At 43.8% G+C, this 11713-nt stretch overlaps 2 long non-coding RNA genes across 2 annotated transcripts; one reads left to right on the plus strand and one right to left on the minus strand.

The window, feature by feature from the left end:
* Positions 1–9489: 9489 nt before the first annotated feature.
* LOC129778634 (uncharacterized) lies at positions 9490–10135 on the plus strand. Its single transcript, XR_008743470.1, has 2 exons — positions 9490–9691; positions 9873–10135. It is a non-coding gene; the product is annotated as an uncharacterized LOC129778634 (long non-coding RNA).
* On the minus strand, positions 9549–10590 carry LOC129778635 (uncharacterized). Its single transcript, XR_008743471.1, has 3 exons — positions 10451–10590; positions 10127–10389; positions 9549–10073 (listed from the first exon to the last, which is right to left on the minus strand). It is a non-coding gene; the product is annotated as an uncharacterized LOC129778635 (long non-coding RNA).
* Positions 10591–11713: the final 1123 nt, after the last annotated feature.

Raw genomic sequence — 11713 nt, forward strand, 5'->3', positions numbered from 1 at the left:
CTTTTTGTATTTTTTTTAAGGACCACAACAACGGGCGACGAACGATAGCAAATGCCAGAGGTTCCTCAATTCATGCCATGGTTCGCTCGTGATGCAAAACATTGGTGAGCGAACGACGCCGACAACGGGCTGTGTGCTATTTGGCACGGTCTGATCACAAATAACACTCGATTATTATGAATTTCTTCGAAAGTTACGGGAAAGTTTGATACAATCAAATCTGTTGGTAAGACTGATTATTCGTATTGGCGTAGTTTCCATACCGAAATGGAAACGGAACGTTGCGAGGGATTTATTGATGGAGGATGGATAGTGGATAGTGGATAGTTTTCTGGATTTAACTCGGGAAATATATACGATGCATTGGGATTGCAGATCGACGGGGATGGAACTAAGAAGGAAGCGGCCGTAGATGATAAAATCAAGATTGTAGAAGACCTAACATGGACACATCAGGATGTCCAGTGTTGGTTATGATTATTGAATGAATGCTATCAGTTGTTGCTATAGTTGCGAAAAATAATTTCATGTTTGTAGGATAATAAAGAAATTCCAGTAAACGTATTGTTTACTACACATTATTTGAATTCGAATAGTCATGAACGACGGATTTCTCAAAATTATCTATGAGTTTTATCAAAACTTTATTATTTTTGGGAAGAAACGTGGAACATTCAGGGCAAGAGCGGGGATGTTGATCGAATCGTGATGCGTGTTTGGATTTGATGCTCTTTGAGTCGGTAGATATCAACCTGATTGCACTGCTGACGCTCCCTTGTATTCACTGTAAGAAGAATATTGAAATATGTTATGAGATACAATTTGAATGAAATATAGTGATCAGGTATACCTATAAGGTTGGATATTTCCTAGCGTTTGTAACTTCTCATCGGACTTGACACTATCAAGTGTCAAATCATATTCTGGAGAAATGTCGACCTTACGAATTAATAAATAGGTTAGTTGATCTTGGAATGCGATCATATTACTTATTCTTATTCGACAGCTTCTTTCGCTCAAGCTGATCCTGCAGCGCGATGCCTTTCTTGAACTCAACCGTGAACTGAAAGACCATTTGTAATGTCGAGGAATACTAGCTGCAGCACGGTAAGATCACGAGGCAGACGTACCGGTCATCGGGTAGGGGTCGAGCCTCCCTCGCAGTGCGTGATGATAAAAAAACATTTTAGTGGTGTCTGGCAGTGATTGAGTAGCCGCTGGGCCGCCGCCATGGTGGACGTCCCCGGCTCCGCACCTACGGTGTGGGGCCATAAAGGCGGTGCGAACTACCGTAATATTCAAGGCAGTTATTCAGGAGCAACGTTACCAGAACATATGGATCCGGCTGGTGAACACGGTGAGCTTATTGTACTGCGCATTACTGGTGTTGGCGATGACGGTAAAGATAAGAATCTCCCCCCGCCCCTTTTCTCATTCGCAAATCTATTGAGAGCTGTGTTAAAGAAATCGAGGGCTTATGCCCTTAAAGTTCGTAATAAAAAAAGCGGATGCTCTGTCACAGCTGACACAATTATCTGATGGTACAAACGTCAAGGTCACCTACCAAAAACACTTGAACAGCACCAAGTGTGTTGTTAGTTGCGCACAAACAATTAATATGTCGGAGGAGGACATTGTGGACTGCCTCAAAGACCAAAAAGTGACAGCGACTAGCAGACTCAAACGACGGACCGGTCCAGACGCGATAGAAAACACTCCTGCGTTAATCCTGACAGTTAATGGTACATGTACACCTGAATTAATCTATTTTGGCTATCTGCGAGTAAGAACGAGGCCGTATTACCCGTCGCCCATGCAATGCTTTAATTGCTGGGCATTTGGTCACACAAAAACAAAGTGTAGACAAAACACGCCAACCTGTGGGAATTGTTCCGTAACCCATATGATTCCAGCGGAAGGAGGCAGTCCTGGATCGAAGAATAAATGACCTGGTGAAAAAAATAGAAGAAAAAGATCTTACCATCGCGAACATGGCCGCTTCAATGGAGTTACAACGCATCGAGGCGTTAAAAAACACGGAGATGATCAAGTCTCTGGTGGATAAAATCGATCAGATGGCCAACACACTAGCGGCCATGGAGTAACGATTGACCCAGAAGGACAAAATCATCACTCTGCAACAGAAGAAGATATCTAGAGCCAGGTCATTATTGCCCCAAACAAAAAGTGCCGAAACATCCGGGGTAACAAAAGACACCCATTCCAGACCTTCCTCCTTGTTCAACACCCCTACATCCTCCCGACCGGCCAAATCCACAAGTATAATACCACAAAACTCCAGCTTGGTCATCTACTCCGACTCCGACATAGAATCCATCGAACTAGATGACACGCTTATGAAAACACAATCTCCGTCTACACCAGTACTTCTTACCAGCTTACCAGCCTGGAGATCGAACTACAAATGCAACACCCTCGAATAAAAGAAAACCCGAATCCCCGCTTATACAACCACCGAAGAACATTCGTCAGAGATCGTCAACAGTAGGCAAGCAACCCGCCTTGCCTCCAGATAACACTCGACCCAATCAGCGATCAGACTCTCAATACCCTCCGCCGACTAGTGGTAAGGACCGTCAGCCCAAATAGTGTTTCGTCCAACTCTTACCTCACCTGTCGCCAACCACTACTCCACCAATCAGCTCTCCGGTAAGGGTGGCAACACCTATTCCCCGACGAACTACGTGGGAATTGTACCTGAACTCGGGACGCACAAGGGTGGCAACACCTGTTCCCTGAAGGACCACGTGGGACCAGCACCACAAATTGGGACGCACATGGGCGGTAACGTCTATTCCCCGAAGGACTGCGTGGGAACTGCTTCAGATCTCGGGACGCACAAGAGTGGAATCAGTGGAATCTCGTTCCACGATCGATTTCACTGGAGTTTCTTCTTCCGACATTGTGCAACTTCCCTTACCCTGTGTCATTACCACCGAAGTATCCATCGCCAAATCACAAAGTAGCGCAGAGGATTGCAGTGACGCCGAACCGTTTTTTTCCGCCGTCGGGTCAAGTGAACGAACGCTGGTTTAGAATTCTACTCCCAGTTCCCGAACACCGCTGTCTCGTTCGACAATACCACATATCGTTGCCATTGCGATCCTTCCAGCTGCCGACACAACACCATCCACAGTTGATGTCCCAATCCGCCGAAGATCCGCTCGTCTCGCCGCCAGGGCTAAGCCGGCCGCCACAACCATTCCACTTGAAGCTCATGCCAGGCCTGTCTCGCCTATGCCAGCCGAAGCGAGGTCCGATGCCAATATCTATGATGCATGGAGACGTAGCCGAGGAGATCCCACGCAAGCTATGGCCGGGAGTTTAAGCTCCCCAAATGAACCTCACCATCTTTCCTCGGCTGCTTCCGAGTGGAATGGCTGTCCAACCTGTTATCGTCGGTGGAGTTCCACCGGGAATCATCACATCCAGTACCACTACATATCTGATTCCCCACCACACCGCCCATCACCAGGAAAGTATGTCCACCAACACATCCACCAACCTCGCTCTGCAATGGAACATCAATGGACTGTACAACAACTTGGGAGAACTGGAGACCCTTGACCGAGAGTTATGTCCGTCCATCATCGCACTCCAAGAGATAAATCGAGTTTCCCCAACAAACATACAGAAAATTGTCGGGGTTAAATTCCACTGGCACACTAAGCGGGGCTCCGTTTTGCAACACTCTGTTGCTTTGGGTGTCCGGAGAAACATTCTCCATTTGCGAAAAACAAATATCCACTGACCTGCCAATAATAGCCGTCCAAATCGAGGCCCCGATTCCGGTGACCATCATTTGTATATACCTGCCATGAGGCATAATCCCGGAACTACGACGGAAGCTGCTTGAGGCGTTAGCAAGCTTGGAGGACCCAAAAATCATCTTGGGGGACTTCAATGCTCATCACCGCAACTGGGGAATTCAAACACCAAATGTCAGAGGGAATATCATCGCCTACCTCTTGGAGGTGATGGAGCTCTCGGTCTTAAATGACGGCACTGACACTTTCCGTAGAGGTACGAGCAACACAGCCTTTGATATTTCAGCAGCTAATCTCAACTTGGTGGATAGGTTAGGGTGGAACAAAGCCGACGACATTCATGGCAGTGACCATCACCCGATAACCATCAGCTTCAACGGCCCGCCGCCGCTCGCAACTCGCAGACCAAGATGGATCTTCGAAAGAGCTGACTGGACAGCTTTTCAAACATCTTCCGACTTCTTGATATATAGAGACAACCCAACCACCTTTGCCATTTTCAACAAAATCATTATGGAGGCGGCCGAAGCCTTCATCCCAAGAACGAAAACCACTCCGGGGAAGAAAGCGCTGCATTGATGGTCCGAGGACATCAAAGGGGAGGTCAAGAAGCGGAGAAAGTTTCTGCGTACGGCCAAACGACTACCAGCAGGAGACCCAATGAAGGAAGTTGCCATGAACAGGTATCGAGCGCAACATATCAGAGTACGGCGGTTAATCCGGAAGGTGAAGTTAGACAGTTGGACTGGTTTTCTAGAGTCTATCAACGAAAACCAGTCCTCTGCGGATCTTTGGCGCAAAGTAAACGCACTAAATGGGAAGAGAAGGTCACACAACCCCATTCGTCAAGGTATTACTAGGCTGTGTCTCCAACCTGCAGCGATCCGGTTGATACTTCGAACACGCTCGGTGAATATTTCGCGGGATTGTCCTCGATCTCCGAATATGAGCCCGATTTCATCCGTCGACAGGGTGCGGGTATCACTTCGGTCAGCAACTTTGTGGTCCCTGTGAGTCATCCTAATAATCCTCTAAATCGGAACTTCATCATCGAGGAACTTTCTGTCGCCCTATGTTCCGCAAAAAGTCAACTGGCCCTGACGGTATCGGCTACAAGATGCTGAAACATGGAATACACACGAATTTCCCGAGGGTTGGAGACACAGCCTAGAAATACCTATACCTAAGGTCGGTCAAAGCAGCAACAACGTGAAAGGCTACTGTCCAATTTCCTTAACCTCCTGTTCATCCAAGATCCTGGAAAGAATGACGAATAGACGCCTGGTCACCTTTCTAACGGAAAATAGAAAATTGCACTATCAACAGTTCGCCTTCCGACCAGGTATGTGGCCAACAACAACAACGCGACCCTCGGAGACGTGATAGCCGAAGCCAACAGGAACCGTCAGCACATGGAGATGGTAGCACTGGATCTGGAAAAGGCATACAACAGAACATGGATCCCGTTAGTGCTGAAAACTCTGGCAGATTGGGGCGTTGACGGGAAATTACTGCACTTCATCAGGAACTTCGCCACACGCCGAACCTTTGAGGTCAAATTGGTAACATCAGCTCCCGAGCTTTCCAAAAGGAAACAGGAGTACCTCAAGGTTCTGTCCTTGTCGTCACCCTCTTTCTCGTCTCCATGAGTAGCCTGTTCCAGGTCCTGCCTGGGAGAGTCTTCGTGTTTGTCTACACACTCTTTTGATGGCAGTGAGTGACACCCATAGGATTCCACGCATCAGAATACAGGCAGCTACCAATGCCATCGGCCGGTGGGCGGCCGAGAGAGGATTTAGACTTTCAGCGCAGAAGAGCGACCATATGGTGATTTGCAGCGACAGACATCAGGGTCCCAACTCCAGGGTCAAGCTATACAAAAACAACATTCCCCGCCGGAAAACGCTAAAGATCCTTGGAGTGTTTGTTGACCACAAACGTAACTTCCTCCGCCATTTCGAGGAAGTTAAGAACAGCTGTGCCACCCGGTTGAATCTAATGAAAACCATTTTCAAACCGCACCGAAGCAACAACAGAAATATCCGGCTACAGGTGGCCAAAGCCATCATCAGCAGCCGCCTCACCTATGGCCTTGAACTGACGTGTTTGGCTGGAGACAAGCTCCCAAAATCTCTGGCACCGATTTACAACAAAGCACTACTGACTGTCTCCGGTCTCCTGCCATCAACACCAGCTGCCTCTGTCTGCGCTAAAATTGGAGAACCTCCTTTCGATCTAATCACAGACTCGGCGATCGTAGTCAGGACTGCCAGTTTCTTGTCAAAAACTAGCGGTAGAGGGGAGACCCACCTAACCGCCCTTAGCAACACGATCCTGCAGCGTTTGGCGCATCCCAACCTCCCCCCGGTGGCAAAACAATCCTGGTTTGGTGCGAACGACTGGAGGTTCCCAACTGTTCTCGTCGAGAACGGTATTCGGGACAACTTTCGAGCCGGGGCGTGCTCGATCGGTCTGCTAGAATATTTCAAGGCCATCATAGCGGAAAAATACCGTCTCCACGAGATCAGATACTCGGACGGCTCAAAAGGACCATCGGGAGTTGGATTTGGGGTGAGCGATAATAAGAATAGTCTGATTTCCAGCAAGAAACTCGCGGACATCTGCCAGGTCTTCTCGGCCGAAGTGGTCGGCATCATCGAGGCAACTACAACTTCATCTTCCAAGCCGTTGTTGGTCGTCTCCGATTCGGCAAGCGCCATTGATGCCATCGGTGCGACCAGGTCCAAACATCCATGGGTACAGGCCATCAGGAAGTATATATTGCCCGACACTGTGCTCATGTGGGTCCCCGGACACAACGGCATCGAAGCGGCCGACCGGTTTGCCGGAATCGGTCACACAAGACCGTTCTTCATTCGGGATGTGCCGCTTGACGATGTGAAGTTGTGGATCTCCAACTCTTTCCGCACCTTTTGGACCGAAAGGTGGTTCGCAGAGAGGAGGCAGTTCCTCAGAAAAGTCAAGGGCACTATTATCAGGTTTGACGATGTTAAAGGAATGAGAGAACAACGAATCCTGTCCAGACTGAGGACCGGTCACTGCTCGGTCTCACACGGATTCAATAGAGAACCCTCCCATCTACTCTGCGACCTCTACCAAATCCACAACTCCGCGAATACTTCTTGTGTGGTTGCCCGAAATTTGATGATCTGCGAAACCTTCATGGAATCAGCGGGAGTGTAAGAGACATCTTAAGGGACGATCCAGCAAGAGTAGCACCGCTTGTCTGCTACCTAAAAGATGCAGAACTATTTTTTAAGATCTAGCGTCTGAACAATGGATCAGACAAGAAGATCCTTGTTCCTTCCCCTCCACGATGAAGGGGAATAAGAACGCTTCGGCATCTTCAACGGCACGGATTCCTCTCCACTGGCCTGGAGCCATGGGTCGAGGACATCCTTGCCATCTGGTCCAACAAGCAAACAGCAAGTTCTTCGTTAAGTTATGTTTCGCAAAAGGATTTTTATGTGTTTAATTTTTACGTCCAATTTTTATGTGATAATTTTATGTGCAATCTGTTCCCAACGAAACCTTGCGGCAATGCCGTCGATAAAGAGGCGAACCAGCCCAGGAGGCTGAAAACCTCTCAAATAAAGAATAACAAAAAAATCCTATTCGTTCGAAAATCAGAATAAGGGTGATAAACGAGCGACTTAAAAAAATAACAACGTAGTTCTACGTCAACAATGCGGTCGTATCTTGGACATAACCTCCTATAACTTTTTTCTTTCTATTATACAAGCGTTCAATCATAAAACTATTGCATAGCATGGAGAAACGATATGGATAAATGGGAAAAAATTTAATGAAACAGTATAAATTACATATTAAAGAAGTTTATTTCAAATTAACAATTCATTTATTGAACAACAAAAGTTAGAAACAAAATTTCAAAAAAGTGTCATTGTCCAAAAATACACGCTCTGTAGGATTCGCCTGGATCATCTATCATCTATCATTGGAAAGGAAATCGCTCGCTTGGTCCATCATCTGTGAGAAATAAATAATAATGTTACAAATTTGTAAATCATATAACTTTGAAATAAATACTCATGTCACATATCCTGTCTGTCATTTGTTGATAGCTGAGTCATCCGAAAAGGGCAACCCTAGCCAATAAGGCTCTCAGAAACTCAGAAAGAAACAAGAGAAAGAAATATTAGTAATATTTTAAACGAAAAAACGAAAAAATAAATAAATAAAATATGAACTGGTAATAATAAATCAAATCCGCAACAGTATATAGAAAGATATAAAAAATAAATGCATGTGGAATAAAACAAAACTACAGAAAATGTAATACGACAATAACAATAAATAAATAGAATGAAATCATCCAAAGATCAAATGTTCCTTATGGAAAAAATAATAAACTGGTAACAATAAAATAAATCCGCTACAGTATATAGAAAGATATAAAAAAATGAATGCAACAAAAAACGAAACCAATATGTACAATAGAACTCGCAACAACAACAAAAAATCACACAATAAATATTTAACAACTAATAACTCTGTCATCCGATCCATATATGCTTTAAGGGAAAAGCGACTGCGCCACCTCGCCTACCATAAGGATTATAAATTTAAAACAACATCTCTTTAGAAACCTTACCTCTTTCTCAGCTTTCAGTCGTCGATTTTCCTGCCGCAATTTTATATTTTCCGCTTCCATCCTCCGAAGTTCTCCTATAAGATTCCTGTTCTGGACAATCATATATTCCAACTCCGTTGCATCTACTGGTTCCCAGTAGTACAAATCTTCATCATCATCGACAAAAATTGTTTCACTGGGCACCAGTGGCGGAGGAACTTCATCCTCGATCATCACTTCGTTTTGATGCATCTGGATCCGAATTGGCTGTAAATAAAAGTTTTGTTAACACTGTACACACTCAGAAATATTTTTTCCTACCTTGATATCTTCATTCTGTGGTTTTCCACTACGTCTTTCATAACTTCCTGGTTCGCGGTTGGCCCAAGAACGCGTTGGAACCCTCAAGCTGACTGGAATCCTCGATGTAACGGTACCTCGCTTCATTTTGTGTGGTGATGGGATTATAACTGCTTCTCTCTTGATAATTATAATCCTCAGTGGAGAAAATGTTTGCATCAACACAATGCTTGCTTCGATTGAATCAAAACTTGGAAAATGGCACTAGCCTGCTTTGCACTGTTTTTTTATCTCGTTATTGTATCTTACATTATGTGAAAAATGACTTTGGTGTGATTTTGAAGTTGATGAAACATAAAATTAATAGTTACTGATTCTTAATTAGTTTTTAGATACTAAAAATGAAATGTTATTTTTCAACAATATAGGATCGGAGTTTAACAATTGTTTCTTGTTACGATCAAGCAAAAGCTATAAATAATTAATTTATTGGATAATCATGGATTTTCTTTTCGGTCGTTCTGTTACCATATCGCATATTTAACATAGTAATCTATTGCTTTGTTTGCAAACTGCGGTAACGAAATATTTTATGTATTTTCCTAGAATTTGAAAAAGTATGTGACTACAAAATGGTCTGTAACGAAAATGAAATCTGACATCCCTACCAACAACCGAAGGAACGAACCGTACAGAATACCAATCCCAAAATACCAATACACCTTCTTGAAACCACATCACTTTTGCAAGTGTCAAAACAGTGCCGAAATTATTGACGTGTAAGCAAGATGCTAAACTATAGGTGTTTCGTTCTTGACACTTTCATGACAATACTTGTGACGAGTTGCGAGACGTAGCTTTCTGCATTGTTTACTTTTTGTTTGGTTGTGTCGTTATGGTTTCATATCAACTCGCTGAGGAAAACAACTGAAGAAAGAAATAAGCAAATATATATTCGTGAAAAATAGTGTACTAGAGCTGCAATAAGGTATTTATATTACATATTATTCAATAGTTTTGGGGGACAGTGAGGATTTGAAGAGCTTGTGAGTGTGATTAAAGTGCTATAAGTCTAAGAAATCTGTTGTCCAACTCCTCCACAGATAATCGTTCATATCGCGGTTCTCTATCATGCCAAAATTATATTGTGAATATCTTATTTTCTTCAGATGCCGTATTATTGTGCAGTAAAAGGATGCGGAAACAAGGTCCGCATAACGAAAAACAACCCGGACATTGTTTACCACACTTTCCCCCGAGATGGAGATAGACTTCATAAATGGATACTTTTCTGTGGCCAATTACTTTCAACAACTCTTTCCGGATCTTCTGGCGTGATCGATAGTCGTGATTCCAACAGTTTATTTCACCTGTAATATATTAGCAACACAAAAGTCCACTAATTTGAAAAATAAACACGAACCTGTTGCAATCATTGTCAACCTCCTTTTGCTCTAGCAAAACCAATTACTTGTAACAGCCCTTCCGGATCTTCTGGATCTGGTAATCTCGCAATCAGCGCTATTTCTTGTCACCGTCGCCGTAAGTACTTTTTTCCCCGCCGATAGGATCCAAACAGAAGTACATCTTGCTTGGAAAAAAAGCATTGATTGCGCGGCTAGAAGCTAAAACATACTCAAAACATCCTTCTGCACTGTTTTTAATTCGACCGCTGATTGTAGATATCTGAAAAAGTAGAAGCAATTATGAGAAATTGTTATACGAAAAAATCCAGAAAATTACCTACCTACAGTAAAGCGCGAGCAGCTATTTTGCCGACGAATGCATTTGTCACCAAAAGATATGATATGTTTTGTAAACAAATTTGTTTTTTCACGAGCAATGGCCGAACAGCAATTTTGACATTGCGGTCCACCTATAGTATAGCACCTTGCGTGTAAGTTTCTTATCACATCAACAATTGGCAGCGAAAACTGTCTGTTTCTATGAAAAAATATTTAATTTCCTCCTGACAGTAGTAAATATTCGCTGATGAACTTTATAAAAAGTGGTTTGCAGTCAGTGCTGGGTTCTCAGGAACCTGGGGCGCTGCAAAGTGGTGCCAAAACTGTATGAAACAACGAAATTTGGGTCAGAAACTTGTTAGCCCAATGGACGTTTCCAAGTTGATGGATTTGCTGGTTGACAGCCGAGAAGTTATTAGAAATGATGTATTGCTACTGTTGATACAGCTTACCAAAGGAAACGCAAACATCCAAAAAATTGTAGCTTTTGAAAATGCTTTTGATCGATTGTTTGATGTTATCAAGGAGGAAGGATGCGCAGATGGTGGAATTGTCGTGGAGGATTGTTTATTTCTGATGATGAACTTGCTTAAAAACATTCCCAGTAATCAGCAGTTCTTCAAAGAAGGATCCTACATCCAGCGGTTGGCGCCAATGTTTGTTATTTCACAGGTTTCGTCACTAACTTCCGGTCAACTTTTGTGCGGGGGACTGTTCAGCAACCATCCGCTCTCCAATTGGTTCTCGGCTGTTTCTTTAGCGCATGCCCTCATTGTTAGTTAAGCGAGAAGGTAATCATGTTGAGTTCAATGGCCGAGTATTGGCTAACATCAATTCAACCGTACGATAGTATGATAAGGATTTGCGACATGAATGTAGCCATTGTAATATCGTGTTGGCATTATATTGTAGAACCAATGGTAAACTAGATTAATGTTCTTTTTCGAACAGGCGACTTCATTTTGGTGGGTGATTTGATGCGATCTATCACGCTGTTGCATTACAAGCAAATGGGAGTAGTTGTGAGGAGATCGATTTCAACCAAATTTCTCAAAACTATTGATACAGCAGTAACAATATTGGATGACGATGCGTTCCTTGGGTGGACAACAGCAAGTATCTATTTGTTTGCCTAAAAGATGGGTAAGTAGGATTTCCGTAGCTCTGTTTATCATAAGAACACTTTTTGTATTTTTTTTAAGGACCACAACAACGGGCGACGAACGATAGCAAATGCCAGAGGTTCCTCAATTCATGCCATGGTT

The sequence above is a fragment of the Toxorhynchites rutilus genome, chromosome 3, assembly GCF_029784135.1.
Source record: "Toxorhynchites rutilus septentrionalis strain SRP chromosome 3, ASM2978413v1, whole genome shotgun sequence".
Lineage (NCBI taxonomy): Eukaryota > Metazoa > Arthropoda > Insecta > Diptera > Culicidae > Toxorhynchites > Toxorhynchites rutilus.